The sequence below is a fragment of the Notothenia rossii genome (assembly GCF_949606895.1).
Source record: "Notothenia rossii genome assembly, chromosome: 1".
NCBI lineage: Eukaryota > Metazoa > Chordata > Actinopteri > Perciformes > Nototheniidae > Notothenia > Notothenia rossii.
In genome coordinates this window covers 83193727-83211458 of record NC_136912.1, presented here as the reverse complement: position 1 = coordinate 83211458, position 17732 = coordinate 83193727, and the positions used below count along the sequence as shown (strand labels likewise).

Here is a 17732-nt window from a genome sequence, read left to right as displayed (position 1 = left end):
CCTGACTCGAATGACAGCTCCATGCTGTGTTGTTCCTGGGGTTAAGGGCGTGTAGCTCCAGGCTCTTCAACACAATCTTTGCTCATGGCTCTTAATACAGTCGTGTTTGTATAGTCCTTAATAAAGAAGCACACCACTTTGTATGCATATAAGACGGGCTGACAGGCGCTACTTTCCGTCCAAAAGGATAAATGGGAACCAAACACTCAGCACGATTAGCATTGTAACACAACTATAACTCAGCTGAAGGGTTTATGGTCATGTTAGACTCTGTTTTTAAACCTCCGCTATGAGCTAAAAACAAAACATCTGTGTGAATAATTCATTCACGAAAAGCTTGTTTCCAGTCCCAGTTAAATCGCCTCAGTGTGGAAGTAAAATGCATTGACTCGCATGGTTCCACAAAAATGTGTCTAATGATGGAGTTTCAACCTTATTGATGCTTCATCTCAATTGCTATGGCAACATCCCAACTTCCCCTGTCTGGTTGCATGTTTGTACTCCATCACATGTCTTGCTCCTTTTCAGCTTGACACAAACTGCAGCCGCCAAGATCACAGAGGACCCAGTTTCTGTTTGAGTGCGTTTTTATAGACCTGCAGAGAGAGGGGGAGAGAGAGAGATTGGTGATGTCTGTGTTGGTGTGTGTGGGAGGTTCTCCCCAAATTACTATAGTGAACCCATAGGTCAGTGGTTTGTCATGGTAAACATAAGCCGTTGGAATTGAGTTCAGGAGCTTTCCCACCATCGCTTCGAGGTGGCAAAGGCTCAGCCATCGCTGCATTCTTGTGTGTCTTACCATTAAGACCCAGTGAATACCTTGGTGACAATAGTCATGTGGTCAATGAGGAGGCAGCAGTGAAGCAGCTCAGACTTGGGCAAAGGGTGAGCACTCTGAAATGGACTCATTAAGTCACAGCTGTTGTGTTCAGAACAATGAGGCAGGGACTCTTCTCAAACCTCTCCAGCACCCAAACATTAAACTCAGCTGAGGATGTGCTGTAGAAAGAGGGGGGGACAATAGGTGGAGGTATGGCAACAAGTAATTGTATCTTATCTTTGTCTCTAAAGACTTCATAAATATTTATGAGTTTTTTTCAAGCAACAACCACCAGTGCTGGAAATGAAGCCAACACGGAAGTGCCAAAAACAACCGTTCCTCAAATGGCCACATGAGGCTGGCTCCAAAAGTGATTTTCCATAGAGGCCAGTGTTAAAATTCCCAACTTTACAGCATGTATAAAAAGGTTTACGGTCTCATAAAAAGGGTTTGGTCTCAATAGCTAATTTCCTTGTACATGACAACTGGGAATTCTTATATAACCCAGATTACATCATAATAAGGCCTAAAGTTGTGTATTGAAATCTGCTCTGATTCAACACTGGGCTTGCCTTTGCACTGAAAAGATGGCGACAGCTTGAGCCTCCCACTTTAAGCATCACGATAGCTCTGAGAAACATATGGGAGACATCCATTGTATGATTTCCAGATTTTTTAAAAGTCTATCTTCGAGTTTCACAAATGTTAGAAACAGGAAGGTTTCCACCTGTCCAATAGACAAGTACAGAATCAATGGACAAAACATTACTTGTTACTCCATAGTTTCTCTTGGAATTAAATCACACTACATTTTACATTTATATATTCTATAACACATAGGTTTGAGCAAGCTCTCTGATTGGTCAATAGGCGTGTTTGATTCCACGATCAAACAACGATCAAATAGAACGTACCTAATCACAAAGTATCTAGTGGCCTACACACGCCACTAGCCTACCGAAACTACTTCCATAAGCCTACATCGTGTGGTTTCCATAGCGACGTTTAGCGACACACAGCCGTTACACTGTTATACATTGTCTCTCGTTGGAAATCGGTAGCTACAAAATGTCAGATTTTAAAGTTAATTTTGATTTGTTGGGGGGCCTCAGTATTGATGAATGGTTGGACATGGACACAGACCACAAAACCAACGAAAGATTTGCGGCTGTTTCAACTGACGAGTTGAGTGCGTTGGAAAAAAGTCGCAACGAAAAGAGTACATTGGCGTCAACTACCTGGGCTGTCAAATGTCTCAAAGCGTTCTTAAAAACCCAGGAGAAAATGGTGGATTTCGGAACAGTGTCCAAACCGTTACCATGGGAACTACTTTCTAGGAACTAATTTCTGACGGAGATTAACTCAAGCAGAAAGCGTAGGTTTGGGAGCAAATTAGCCCACATTATGAAATTATTTTTACGATATTGTTGATTACATTGAGAGTTTGTGTAATAGAATCGCAATCATACACTTGAGGCCTTTCTTGAACATCATTATTGGTATTCCAGTACAGGCGTACGGACCTCGGCGCTTCAAGAACGGCCTCTCGTGTATGATTGCTTAATTCAGTTTAATATTTAATATTCCATCTGTCACATACTTATGTATATATATAATACCATGCTTTATATCTTGTTATTGTTCATTTGTAAATTCAACATGTATATTTTCTACTTTCTTGCTAATTTCTTGTCTTTAAATTGTTATTGTACAATGCCATGTCTTTTTATGCTGCTGCAACACAAACATCTCCCAAATTGGGATCAATAAAGTACTATCTTATTTCATCTTATTATGTACCTGTTTTTATTCTGTATAATTTCCTGTATGCATATCTTAAGTAATTCAAAGCTAACCCCGCCTTTCAATTCAAAATCCCACTTGATTCCACGCCTCATGTCGACACAGTAAGAGGAAGCCAGCAAAGCAAAGCCATTGACCTCTACGGGTTTGGGGGTCTCAAAATTATAACCCCCTTTGGTTCTTCACAAAGCAGACCCCTGCTGCTGCCGCCTTGGTACTGCAAGGCCAACACCATTGCACTAGATTGGATTAGAGACACAACTAACTGAGATGGAGCCCAGGCTCACCACCAGTCCCATTTCTCATGTAAATGCCACAACAGTTGCCATGTGGTGCCCTGGATAATAGCATGGATACAACACAGCGAAGGATTCTTTGTCTGCAAAATTACAGACGGTGACATCAGTTGGTGTGATATTTTCCTTTTTTGTAAAATACTCAGAGTGTCTGGGAAATAACCATAGGAGTGCGTCCCTGTCTCATGTCAGTATGTTACTCTTCTGGAGGTTTTCTTGGAGCGGATTTGTTCTCAGTTTCCTTTTTCCTTTCCGTCCTGGATTCGGCGGTGTTTGCTTTGGAGCTGACATTTGACGTTTGAGAATTCCGGAAATCAGCCCACCAGCAGCCATGAAATCTTAACCTGTAACAACAAAGTCGCTATGATCAGCATTTTCACTAATGGCAGCAATGACAACCGGGCCCATGGAAGCTAAAAACATGTTGGTATGTTAAAAGTTTAAACGTCTTTATTTCTAATCAGGATAAAGCGTTTTGCAGCTGGATTTCTCCAATGCATGGCTTTAAAAACAGACGTGGAATGCAAATAGCGCAAAAACGCTGAATAAACAGAAAGAATAAGTGCAGAAAGAGCCAAAGAGGCTCAAGCACAGGTCATAAAATCCAAGAATTCACACCTCATCACTTCAGAAGCCATAAGTCAAGAAACTAAGTCTCCAGCTGACAGAGGAGTTAACTTCCACTTAAATATTTATTTGTGTTTAGGTGTCTGCATAAACCTGCTGTTCCTTTCCGGACGAGGTTTGTGTAAGATAACGGCGGCACATCTTCACATGACCCCTCGTCACTCAAGACCTTTCTCGCATTTTCATAACAAGGTCCACCTGGATCCCATCACCACAAGTCACCAGAGCGCTTTGTCAGGGAAAAATGTAATTAAAGTTTGTGGTTTCACGTGTAATTATCACAACAAAGTCTTGGCCTTGTGTGCCCTGAGTACTTTGTTGAAAAAATAAACCAATGTTTGTGTTTATCTTTTCGAATTAGCTTGAACCAACTTTAAAATGAGCTTGGATCTCTGAGTCTTTTTTTCTTTTTAAATCATCACAAATCCTCTCACATGCCTTCATGCTTCGTCACATGACTGTGGTGAAGCCTTTCTAAATCCTCAAAAACTTGTAGATTGTTTTAAGTGAGGAGCAATATAATAAGACGTCTCCTGAGAGACGGGAGTGAGCTGCATGGTCCCGTTTCAGTTAAGTGCAATGGTGTGTATTGGTTAAGCTGGTTTTGGACCATCTCAAATTTGCCCCTTGGTGTCAGATAAGCATACGCCATGCCCCCCCGCCCCTCAACACACACACCCACACACACTGCTAACCGCTCTCCAAACAGCACCCCCGCACAGCTGTCTCCCTCCTCTGGGAGACTGTGAAGGCCAACTGTGCAGCCACTGAAATGAGCTGCTAATCCCTGTACAGGCTCCCAAGCATATTACAATGCACAGAGCCGCCGGTCCAGCAGCCACTGTGTGAGTGTGTGTGTGTGAGTGAGTGTGTGTGAGTGTTTGAGCTGCCAGTCTATGTGCATGGCTGTGTATGTTTAGGCATGTGTCAATCTGTTTGAGTGTCAGCCGCATAAAGCAGTGTGTGTACATGAGAAGGTGAAAATGATTGTTGTTCAAGTCCTGCATGACCTCAGTAATAGCTATATATCCACTTGCAGTGTTTTCTAAGAGCACAACCAATTGCCTTTGCAGCAAGAAGATCCCACTTCTCCCTAACTAGTGTCTCGGCCTCGTCTCTGTCCCTTTCGAAGTCATTACTGCTGCTTATGAAAGTGAAATGAATGAGAGCGTAAGGGTATGGATGGGGGGTCATGGCCCTGGGGCCTCAGGGGAGTGAGGACACATAAACTCATCACCTGGTACTGATGGAGGACCACTCACCTAGACCGTCATCTCCATCTGCCTGCCCTCATCACCTCCACCAGTTCTACCCTTACTGCACAAGCATACACCAAAGGTTTGAGGAAGGAGCCATTTTTCTACTCAAGTAAAGTTCACAAATAACACGTATAAAGGGCAACTCAGTGGGAACACCTGAAATCAACGTGATAAAGGAAGTGAGATGTTGCCTGAATACATCAGCCAGAGCCAGCATGCCCTCGCTTTGATATCCCTCCTGATTGGTGTAATTGCAAATGTGAGCCTTTGTTTGAATGGGTTAATATTGTTATCACAGAGTTGTTATAAAATCATGCATTTTTAACAAGGAGAGCTGATTTTAGTCCCCAAATACAAATTGAAATGTTAATCAGAGTGACTGCGGCTGAGTTTTTTTTGTTTTTTCAACTGATCAAACTGATGTTTTGGACGGAGAGTGTAAGCAGCTGCTGCTTCAATTCACGCAAACCTATTCTGCATCAAAAGAGATCTCCCTCGATAGAAACTTGTCCTGTTACAGGAAGGTAACATGTTCAATACCCAAAACAAAACTTTGTTCTTTCAAAGTTTCCTTTAGAAAGGCAACGAATATATGTTTGCTTATTAACTGTTAGTCTCAACGAGGTTGATTTATGATTGGACAGTTGGCTTTTCTCTCAAATAAATAGACTTTGGACAACCGAGGGAAAAAAAACAAGCAACACCTAGCAGACCTAATATAAACCATTGTTACCTCCACTAAGGAGGACATACTGTCAAAAAAGCCTGCAAGGACTTTTACCGCTTTGAATTCCACAGATACCTTGACTGTCTCCTGGCATAACAAGGGCAATTTTTCACAGTACCTGTCTGTGACACATTGTCCACTTATCCATCAGCAGACCTCAAAACGAGGCATTTGCGGTGAGTGTTCATCTTGTGCCTGCGACGTTTTGCAGGTCATATCTCCTTGGCTGCTCAGTCTGTTCGAGACGGAGGGGTGTAAATATCTCACTAAACGGGTCAGAGCCAAACAAATTATGCCATAAAAAGAAAAAGGACACAATTTGCTGGAGAAATAAGAAGTCAACAGCCTGAGCAATCTTCTTTCAGGCCATTCATTCTGAATGTAAGACGACCTAGTTGTGGATTGACGGACGTCTGGAAGAGTTGGGTGAGACAATTGTGCGCGTAATCAGCAATTACGCTAATGACTGTGCTGACATACATTGTGGTGTAGGGTTCGAGCGTGTGTGTCAGGGGGCTGGTGTGGGGAGAAGGGCCGGGGAGGACGGGGGTCTGCTGAAAGCACTGTCGGGGTCTCTGAGTGATGGCTTGTCAACGAAGCACTCCTGTTTCAGACGGAGTCAAGGCTCAGGTGGCTCCAGCGGGCCCTCCTGCCTCCACATGGTGTTCCTCAGGTCACGCCCGTCCAGAGCACTGGCACGTTTCCACATTCCCCTCCATCTGCAGCACATTTGGTCTCCTCTTTCCCTGCATATAGTAGCCTTAATATGCTCATTTGCCCTCCAAAACTCCTGAGTTGTGCAACATAAATCTGGAATATGAATGCTCAAGGCTTTCATTTAGCTTGTTGGTCACACCCAAAAATACTGTTTCCCTCTATTGCTTCAGCTGTGCTGTATGCTAGTCAGGTAATACGGAACCTGCTTTTTATATGTTGCAGTATGTGCAGTGGTAGAATAAGTATTTGGAGAATATTCTAACAGTAAGAATGCTACAAAGTGAAAATATTATGACAATTGCATTTGATATTGTAGTTAATTAAACTTCACTATTATAAACATGAACATAAAGAATAACAACTCAAATCAGTTGTGTGAATACAAAATGCTCCTGTTGATCAATTACTTTATATTATGTTATTTGATTTTTGTCTGGTGCATGATGACATGTCCGGGGGGAAATGAGCTCATTTATTTGGTAGGAAATCAAAATGATTTCTGAAAGAATGGAATAATATACTTCTCCGTGCCTAAAACATCTAAATGGACCAATGCAAGATGTTTTTCTAGTGACAACGTCTCGTTGGTAGATCTGAAAACAACGTATAGACAGGGCTAGATTCAATGTGGGGAATTCATCTAGTCAACATTTAACTTGTATTTCCTAAGCTGAATATTATAATTTTTTAACTAAAAACGAAGAGCTACAAGTGGCTAATAGACAAAGGTAGTGGAGTAAAAAGTAGAATATTAACACTGATTGATGTAGTGGAATAGAATCTTTTTTGATTCAGCCTTTATTATGAAAATAGTAAGCACCTTCAAATTGTACTTGAGTAAATGTATTTAGTTCAACATTGGATTTGTACAGACACACACACTATGCAACAAGGTCTCTAAGAAATGATGTATACTACTAACTACTTTTGATTTTGTAATGAATACAAACATAATTGCTGCCCAGCTTAGGTTTGCAGTCAGTGTTTTTGTTCAAGGGAAGAATTTGGGTGGATGGGGTCAAACTTGATTTGTGTTCTGTGTATGCACTTTGGTAGGATATACAGTACATTTTATTAAAACATATATATATTTGATTAAGACTGCAATCTTTCACTAATATTAAGGATAGACTGTATAAACCTTATCCAAGTGCTACAACAAGACCAAAAACATATGTAATCATGTTTTAGCTGCTCAGGTTTGAACTGCATTTTCAGTGAACATCTTGCTAATACATTTAGTATTTACAGATCAAATATACTATTTAACATTTCCTTTTTGTGCTGACAGTAGATGTAATCAGTCAATTCTGTCAAAACGTATTTGCTATTGCAAATAAGTTTTATATGAACGCAATTTCTAGCATAACGGGCACATGGGAAAACTGGAGGTTGTTATCTGTTCATTGTGCAATTCTTGCTTTGTATTGGTTATAACAGGTTTTAGCTCAAATTAAAACATTACAATATGGATATACACCCATTCATTGTTAGAGTAGTCGTTAGGCTGAATTTACACATGGTGAACTACTCTAGTAGACTGTATGTAACTATTTTGAACCAAAAAACTGGTAGATATTGATAAGAAATACTAATTGGTGGCTCATATCAGCAGTGTGCTGTTTGCTGATCAAACATCACATGGTTAAACACATACATGACAAAGTATGAGAGATCTATTGGCCTTAAAAAGCTCTTGACAGCTAAAGCATAACTATTATCATACAGACATGTGTGCAGCAGTACTTCCAATTAGTACATGTAAATGAAAGGGCCTAATAACGGCTGCTGAATTATTCAGATGTGACACCAGTTTCACATTGATTTGTTCATACCAAGAGTTGTGATAAAGCAGCCTCTTCATAATAAATGACCACTGGAATACTCATTTGCGTCACATGCCTGAAGAGTGATGCGGGCTTCAGCATAGTAAGTACTCATCAAGTTACATCCGACCTTCAAATTGTATGCAACAGACACAAGTTTATTTACTGAGTCGCAAGGAAAGTATTTGAATATCAACAAAAGAAATCCTTGAGTCCATCTTCCCAGGTAGCTGCGATGTGTTTTGTTAAACATACAAGCAGTCTTTTGAGCTGTGTGTTCTCGTAAGCCTGTCCCTGCCGTGCATGCATTCATGATAGCTTTGGGAAAGTTAGGATACAATTGCGGTTGTTTACCATGCTTTATGCCGATAGCTTTTTCATATTGAATTTAGCCCGCTGAGTCGGAGCCCATTCGAAAGTGCAGTGTGCTGCAACAAGAAATGAGGGGATACTGAACCGAGCTAATGTGCATTTCTATTGGCCAACGCAGTGTAGCAGTCTTTGACTTGATAACATCATTCTTCTGCCTGTGCTTCACAAAAGAAGTCTGCATGCCCCAAGGTACCCAATCCAAGGAGATCATTGTGTGGAGGAAGAATCCGAGTGCGAAAAACACAATGAGTTGTTTTAATAAAAATGATGTCGTCACTAAAATATAACCTCACCTTGAAAAGAAATAACAAGATTCTGCTGCTGATTCTGATGTCTCACTAGGAGTGTGTGTGGGAGGGAAGTTGTCAAGCTTTGACTGTGACAGAATTTAAATAACAGATTGTTTCTGACCTAATTATGGTACTTCTGCATTAGTGTGTAATGTGCCTGAACCGGCGGAATGATAAATTAGCAGTTTGCGTGCTGACTGATGAGGCTGCCTGAAAGCCAGTCGATTAAAGAAAAAAACACACATGGATAGTCACTTCGTCTGGAGCAGAAATAGCTTTGTTAGCCAGTGAGTCCTCACAGCTCACAACAGGGGAGGCGTGTCATAAGGGTTCATAGGGCTGTATATGTCAGATAAGACGAAAGTGCTTACTGGATCATGTAGTGTATTACACGCTACGAAGCCACGAAAACACCACCGAAGACAGGATGCTTGGCTGGGCAATTCTTAAACCTGGTAAAAGTGGAGGAAGAAGCAGAAGAGATATAAAGCATGGACCATTGGTAAGCAGAAAGAAGTGCTGGAGGTGAGGACTGAAGAGAGAGACAATTAGAGAGAGAGAGAGCAAGAGCAAAACCTTCCAGCATGAAAGACCCTCACCACTATATCTCCTCCCTGATAAGACTTCAGAAGCTTATCAGCCAATGGGTAATTTCAATTAAAAGGGGTTTTGCAAGACAAGTGGTTAAATACCTCAGAGGAAACCTGTCACCACAGGAGAGATGTCAAGCTGCCTCCACAAGTCAGGGGGAGAGAGGAGAGGAAGAGGAGCAGAGTGCTGCTTGAATGGCTGGCCTTGGCCCCGGTAGCGGCACGTGATGAGCGTTATTGCATTAGCTCCTCGCCAATCACATAATGAACTCTCTGTCAGACGAGACAAAAGTCCGGCCACACCCCTGCAGCACGGCAAAAAGCTAGAAGAATGCGATCGGTAGGATTAACAATGAAGGAGCCCTGAAGGGAGGCAGAGAGAGGCCTTTTGCCAGGGAGAGATAGGAAGATTCAGGAGCTTAGCGTTGTCAAATGTTTTATTCAGCCATGACCGTGAGTGCTGCCAAACAGATTAGCCTGTTTACCACAGGTTCTCATTTAAGAGATAAATCTTTAAATGTTGGATTTGGCAGGGGGAGGTGGCGAGGGGCAGCATCTATGTTATACTAAGTTGAAGGGGGAGGGGGGGAGCATCTAATGCCACTGAGTAACAAAGAAGAGGCCGGAATAAAACTTCTCATTAAGCTCTGACTTGTCTGATTTAATGACAGCTGTGAGCAGACTATGATCAATATGCCTCAGTATATCTCTCTCCCAGGGTGAGATGAGGATCGAGCTATCTTCACGGCAAGCATGTTGAACGGCTGCCGTAGTCGGTGTGAGGGGGGTGAAGATTTGACTGTGTTCTTTGTTGTGGCTTAGTGGAATTCTTGCCTTTCTCCTCTCCTTCGCTCTCCACTCCTTTTGTTCTTGTCTATTACAGCGGGGGTGATGAGGCTCCCCTGGGTGTGTTCAGCTACAGAAGCCCGATCGTAGTGGATAATCATCTTCAAGATACATCAACAGGGCAGTTGTAATTTTGAACGATTTGAGAGAAACAAACAATCTGAAAACGGAAAACAGCAAAGATAGAGAAAAAAAAAATCCAACAAGGCAGTATATTCCAGACGGCTGCATGTACAACTACCCTATCAAACTAAAATGATTTCCCTTTTTCATCAAACATTGCACATTCCCCTCACATTTGCTTTCCTCCCTACTGTGTCTGTGCTTAACGCACCCACAGTTTGGCTGTGAAGCCTCAGTTCTCAGTCAACTTGTTAGAAAAGGACCATGCCAAGCATTCCACACCATTTCCAATTAATGATGCTGCTCCTGGCAGCAAAGTAGTAAATGACTACCAAGAGGGTTGCTTTATTTCCCAAGATGAAGCATACACAGCTTCCGTTCCACACTCAAGAATTGATAACTACAGGATCCTCTACGACCCACTTTCTTACTAATGAGAGGTCATCATCACACACTGGGTGTAAATGTCAGGGGGAAATGCTGTCATTTCTGTCGGGCAATTCTTTAGTGTTTTATTGACCTTAAGGGACGGACAAGGTATTCCTGGCAAGTGTCAGGTGTGTGAGTTAGGGACCGAAAAGGACAAACTACTTTAGGGCAACTTTTAATGGAACCAATGGGACCCATGAGTGTTTCGTGTGCACGTGTTAATGCTCTGTCCCAGCATGTGCACGTACACACACTATAATAGAGACGGCAACTGGCTGATGATAACAACGGACAATGATTGACAGATGTATTGTGATGTTGATGAGCTGTGGATGTTGCTGACCCTTCTTGATTCAGAATATTAATGTCTCCACTGTCATTTCTCCAGTGACACATGAGAACTGGAGCACAATATATCCATGTGCAAAACAACAGCATTCTCTGGAAATCCCATTGGCCACCTGGATATCTTGTTCAAATCAATAACATCTCAAGCTATCACAGCTGTATCCTGAGTGACCCTTCAGTATGGCAGCCATATGTCCGCTGAAGCAAATAAATAACTTGGTAAATCCACACTCTGGATGTTTGGTATATTAGATGAGCCTTGCAACTAAATATTTTCATTTCGGCATGGCTAAGGTTGTCAAACTGGCTCTCAAGAGTACTCAACATTTGAGGTAGTGAAGTTAAAGAGTTTCAAGCAGGCTCAAATGTGCAAATCTTAGAATTAACATAGGTCTTGACATGGAATAGCAGGGAGTTGTCATAGAGGATCATGAATATTCAAGCCTGTGACCTAGTTTGATACGCTAGAGCAGGACAGTGGGGTGCAGGGTAAAAAAAAAATCCATCTGAACTCAAATGTACTACAGCAATGTGGTAATAAGAATCAATGTGGGAGGCGTTCCATTTTAATTACTCAATCAACTGTTGAGCTACCTTCTGCTTTGAAAAAAAGGCTGCCTATCTCCGTTTCACATCTTTGCAATTCGACAATCTTGAGCGGTGAAGTAACAAACAGTAAAATACATTTTGGAATTAGGACACAAAACGCTGCGCCTCTCAACCCGGTCCACCACGAAGAGAGATAAGTCCCTCTAAGACAAAGTGTGAACACCCTTCCTCTGAATCATGAAGCAACATACTGAAGTACACAAATGAAAAGTGTTTCATTCTTCCCAGACCATAAGTTAATAAAAAATCCACTCTGTTGGCACCAGACTGTCTGACACAAACTCAAATTGATTCATAATTGAGTTTGTATAGATTTTTATCCAGCTTTTGCTGGTTACATTAGGGCTTGACTAGTCTCATTTTGCAGTGGAGTGTACAGCAAAATGCAACCTATGCTCCAGGCTCGCTGTGCACCGTACATCGCAATTGCTTGCTCAAATAATAACAGGCTCTGAAGGACAAGTTTGCTTCCTTCCACTCATCAGCGTGCAGACACTGAAGGATGTATTTAGGGTCACCTTTTTCCACTGACACAAGCCTTTTCTGACGATTAGGATTTCCATTTCGCAATTCAGTGTTAAACGGGACTCCGAATAAAATATCATTTTCGAATCAAGTACTGTAAAGCATTTTTTTCGAAAACACATTGCAACTCTGGGGTAAAAAAATTAAACATATAACAATAATTTTACATTATAAAAAAAACTCAAACATTATAATTGTAAACGGCAAGACTGATTTTGATCATTTTTTATGTCTACCAATACTTTTCTATAAGCCAATTCATTGCTTTTTAATTTGGTCTATTCAAAATACTGAAACAGCTAATCACTGTATATTTTAGCAAACAATTTCCAGTCAGGAATAAAACATACATTTGTCAAGGACACTTTTCCAGCTTGGCATTAAAAAAAAGGCCTTGCAGCAGTTAGTATGTGCAGCAGCGGGAGAGTGTATGGGACTGACACTAACGTTCTAGTAAACACTATAGCAACAAAATAAATGTGTTTTTCGGAAAACATGGCGCAGAGGAAATCAGATTGACAGTTATTGTTATTACAATTAATCCACTGTTGGATTTATTTTGTTCATGGGTTATATGGAATAAAAATATCTGAACATCACCAGCTTTATCCAGTAAATGATTTTTTTATATGGGTACGAAATGAAAAAAACTCAAATAGGAACGTGGAGTTTTTAAACTGACTGAAGGGGACTGGTCATTAAAAACTGTGTTCATGAAGCACAAAAAGTCAGTGTCACCAAAGGGATAATTAGAACATTGTACTTGCCTCATGCTGCCACGCCGCTGGTGTTTGCTGGTGTCTCACTCGGTGCGAGTGCTTTCTGATTAAGGAGGAGGCGGGTCATTCATCAGACACCGCTGTCCATTCAGTCCTCTGTGGGGCCTGTCATATAGCTCTGTATCCAGCCCTGAGCCATGGTCAATCTTCAGCCAGACACCAACATCCCTTTGTGATAAAAAGAAAAAAAAGAAAAACCAAGTTTAGGATTTATGGTCGATCTGCAACAGGCCTTAACACCTCCTAAGGGAGCACATAAAACACTGAGGAAAACAGAGTGTGAGCAGTAACACACACATTTGTCTTTTATGGCTCGATGTACTGATAATGATGTTTGATTTTCCATTATGTTCCAATGAAAGGTGAGAGAAACCAGGGCCGGTACTTTGATGTCCTGAGCCATGCTGTAAATGCCCATGTTCACAATGTAAACTTTTCCCATTAGTTCCAACAGGATCAGACACCCTGAAAAAAGATAGCCAAGTCATACCAGGTAGGTGCTCATTAAATCCACCTAGTGAACAATATCACAATAATCAAAAGGATGTGGGCATCTTATCTGTATGCAATGCTGTTGTTTTTCTTATGAGAAAGGACCCAAGGCGCTTGAAAGCAGCTCTTGGGTTGTAAAAGGCAAGTCAGCTACCATCACTTACCCATCCTTTGGATAATATGTCTTTGAAGGATCTTGTGCATATTTAAATAAGGGCATATGTGGTTCACATTGACAGTGCTTCATTAAAAGGCTGAAATATTCCCATTTCATTTGGTGGATTCCCCCGTGCCGTATTTATTGGTTGTCCTTGGCAATACCGGGGAACATTAATAAAACACACCAATATCATTCAGCTCGTGGGATAATTAGGCAGCCTGTCCCCGAGAAGACGGTATATGGCACATAAATTCTATTAATAAGCTATATATTAGTTTAAGATCTAGAGGTCCCGGATCTAAACTTGTCATGAGAGTAGAAGAACATTATAGCACCTTTGGTTCTGTGGAGACAAGAATTAATGGATTATGTCCTTAATTAAAGTTGAAATAGGTAAACATTCCCCTCCTTACTGTTTCATTTTACTGCTCAAACATATTTAAATCATCCGAAAATATGGAGTCATTCTTTAATATTATGTTACCTTTAAATTGATTAGTCTGGTTTTGTACAATTGGCTATGTAAATAAGTCCTGTGACTGCTCCGCTATAACAAAGCGTAATTTCCATTCAATGTTTAATATATCTGCTATGAACAGCTTGTTGCAGCAATCATTACCGTACGATTTTGTTTATTGCTATTATTGTATTGTTTGTGTCTACTACTTTCCATGCCCTTCTACCATCTTTGCATATACAAATGCTGATAACATATTGTTCAAAGGCTATCATTAGTCATAGCACTACAAGGTTTATGGAAAATTATTAACACCCACAATGGTGTGAGTGGTAAGGCAAAAAAACAATCACTGAGATATTTTCATATAACTAAATTTAGCTACGGTCTATCAGGCAATTATACAACATATTAGTAATTCCACCTACATAAATCCAGTTAATGAAATATTGCATGTGCAGTTTTAAACAACAAAGTTGGTCTATCTTGGGAAAACAGCACAATGAGGAATTGAACTTAACTGATATTAAAAGTTCATAGGAGAAAAGTACACAAATGACTCGAGCCAAGTCCAGCATTGAAATATATTAAATGTACTGCTGTTGACAAAGGTGGACTTATTTAGTGGCACTTTTGGCTCACTTTTGGCTTGGTCCATTGTTTCTGAAAGACCAGGAGCAGGGTCATTTACAAAGCTCAGGAGACGGAGAAGGTGGTGTGGCTCAAAGGTTCGAGGCTAGCCCTCCGGCACTGACTCTCTCTCTCACCGCTCTGGTCATAATAACCTCGCTGACAGAAGAGGTAAGAGGCAGGATGCAGGATGGCACTGCAGCTGCAGCACAGAGGCAGGGAGCAGCAGAGAGGTGGCTAAGTGGAGCCAGGAGACATTCAGAGGTAGCCTGAATCTCATAAATCTCCAGTTTCTATTCCCCCTCCTAATTGTTATTAAGTCCTTTTAAATAGTCTGCCATTTGTATGTTGTGATTATCAGACAAGTACATTGGTCTATGAGACAGCTTTTCTAAACGTCATTGTGGTTTGGACCAGGAACACTGCATCCTTAGTCAAAACTGATCCCGGCCATCACAGTAGCAAATGGCTGCCTTACTCACACACACTGCATATAAACAAAGGCTGCCCACAAATTGTTAAGCAAACAAAGTGCTGATTTTCTAAATGCCTCAACTGCATCCTCAAAGGAAACTGCTGCCACTCCCATGAAAAATGGCAAAACTCGGTTGATTAGTGGTCATCAGTTGGAAATAAACGGAAATTAAAATGAGATGTACTTTGGTGGATTGGGGCTTTGAACCAGCAAAGGGGTTTTGGATCTAAACAGACCTAAACTCTTAGCGAGAAGCCACATCGTTACGTTTGTAAGTTGGTTTAGTCTGTATCTATCTTTGTCTCGCCCACACACCCGTGCAGACACAATTATTCAAACCAAGCTATAAATAAGGATTCCCTATTCCCTTACCTGCCTGGATTGAGCCTTTCCCAGCATGCATTAAGCAGATGTTTCATGGAAACGAACATGACCTGGGTTAAAAGAAAACGAGACAATTATAAATATCTACCTAGATAAAACAGATATCACTTATCTTTTCTTTTACATTTGCACACGCACATGAGGGTGGTCGAGAAATGTAAATCGATTAACAATGAGTGCCGTGCCATGCATACTCATGGGCTCGTCAGAGAGTGAATAATATGCTTTCTGTGTGACCCACTTCATCTCACAGAACACTTGCAGAAATACTTTTTCTTTTAGTGAATGACTATTGATCACTCGTTAGCTTTCTAGCTACAATTGCAAATATATAAATGTCAGTGTTTTGAAAAAGATCATCTCGCCTAACTTCTTATTTTAAAATTGTCTAAACATTTTCCACCAATTGTTTTTTATTTTGTACCTTTACCACGGGTAACACTATAATATGATCAGTATTTCTTCAAATGAAAGCTTAAACGATTAGTCATTGATTAATGAAGCAACAGAGAATTATTAGGCATTTGTATTAACTTGATAAATCCAATAACAACATTTTTTATTTTCTTCAATATTTTAATTGTGAGGATTTTCTGCTATTCTTTGACTGATTAATCATCTCTGGGTTGATGGAGAACACTTTCATGAAATGTTGTAATCTAAATGATGGCTTAATGATTAGTCAATTAGTGTAACAATAAATATGAATATTAATTGAAATCAGTGCATCAACATCCACGAAACATTATAATTTGGCCTTTAAAGTATCTGCACTCAATAGGCAAAATTATATATATTTGATAGTAATAAAATATAAGTGAAAATAAGTCCAGTAGTGATAAACATTTTTAAATCCTATGTTATAACGATGCCTCTAAGCCTAAGTATAAGGCATGACTACAACATTACAACATTTAAAACCAAAGCTTGGGAAAACCAACAACTTGCATTTCCCTTAAATTCTAACACTATTTCCATTACGTTGTTAAATTCACTGTTGGGGGAGGACATTTTTTTAAATGTCATTGTATTTATCTCTGTACTTTAACAATTAGAAACAAATACATATAATGTAAAAAAAATAGTAATGTATCACATATATTATACTTCAAATTGCAGTTTCCTAGTCAGTGAGATCTTCAGAAGGGAAGCTCCTAGATTTGAGTTAAAAATAGCGAAACGACACGAGGCTTTGCCATGATTTGGCTCTCCCTCTATAACTGGGCCGTGACAGCTCCCTGCTGAAGAAGAAGTGTCCTGTCACAGTGTCCCCAGCTAACACGCTGAAGCCCCTCTTACTACAGGTGTGCAGGTTTCTGGATGACCATACCTTCTGATCCCTCAGGAGAAAAACACAGCTCGAGGTTAGAGAGACATCATAATCTCTCAGAGCGATGTGAAGACAGAAACCCTGAGAAACCATGTGAGTAATGTGGTAAATGGAGTGCTTTCAAAACATTCATAAAATGACTGCAGAGAAGTTTACAGTGACGGGGTTTGCTTATTGCCTTCACATCAGCCTTGACGCAGGCAGCAGAGTCACGTCTGGCTGCCAAATGGGTTACTATCAGCAACAGTGAAGTGGCAGAGGACCCACTTAAACACAGGCAGAGCCAAGAAACTGATCTCCTGTGTGAAGAATGTCTGGCTGTCTTCCCATGTCATGCAGTGGTGCTGATGGGCTGATAAAGGTATTGCCAAGTGGATTCTTCCTCTTCCTGTGACACTCCTGATTGGCCCAAAGCAGAGAGCGAGCTCCAGGAGACACAAGTTATTTTTTTTCTCTCTCTCCAATCTGGAAGTTAAAGGACCTCAAGGATAATTGTGACAAGCTGCTGACCCCCGTGCCCAGGTCAAATTACCCTAGGACGGGGGCCACTTCCTGTCCAAAAACAAACTACCCAATAAGGATTCAAGCCCACTCCTCCATTTCCAGACGACTCGCTCCCCTGAGACTTATTTACTTATCAGTTTCCTCAGTAAGATAAACGTTACACATAAACTGTGAAGACACCGACTGACAAGGCAGTGATACAGCAGGATGGGCTCCTACAAAGTTGTTTGTCATTCGAATACCTGATGAGATGTTTGTTAGTCGAAGCTACTGCTTGCTGACTAACTGTGTCAAAACACACACTCAAAATATAA

General features: G+C 40.8%; 1 protein-coding gene across 23 annotated transcripts in view; it reads right to left on the bottom strand.

Annotated features, from left to right (window-relative positions):
* Window positions 1-17732, bottom strand: part of adgrl2a (adhesion G protein-coupled receptor L2a) — a 211228-nt gene that overhangs the window by 100160 nt on the left and 93336 nt on the right. For 20 of the 23 annotated variants that reach the window (XM_079678636.1, XM_079678637.1, XM_079678623.1 and 17 more), the window contains 2 exons: window positions 15573-15634; window positions 12975-13154 (listed from right to left, as the gene is read on the bottom strand). The gene's annotated coding sequence lies outside the window, so the exon portion shown is untranslated. The remainder of the gene's footprint in view (window positions 1-12974; window positions 13155-15572; window positions 15635-17732) is intronic. The other 3 variants (XM_079678640.1, XM_079678642.1, XM_079678645.1) reach the window with 1 other exon arrangement.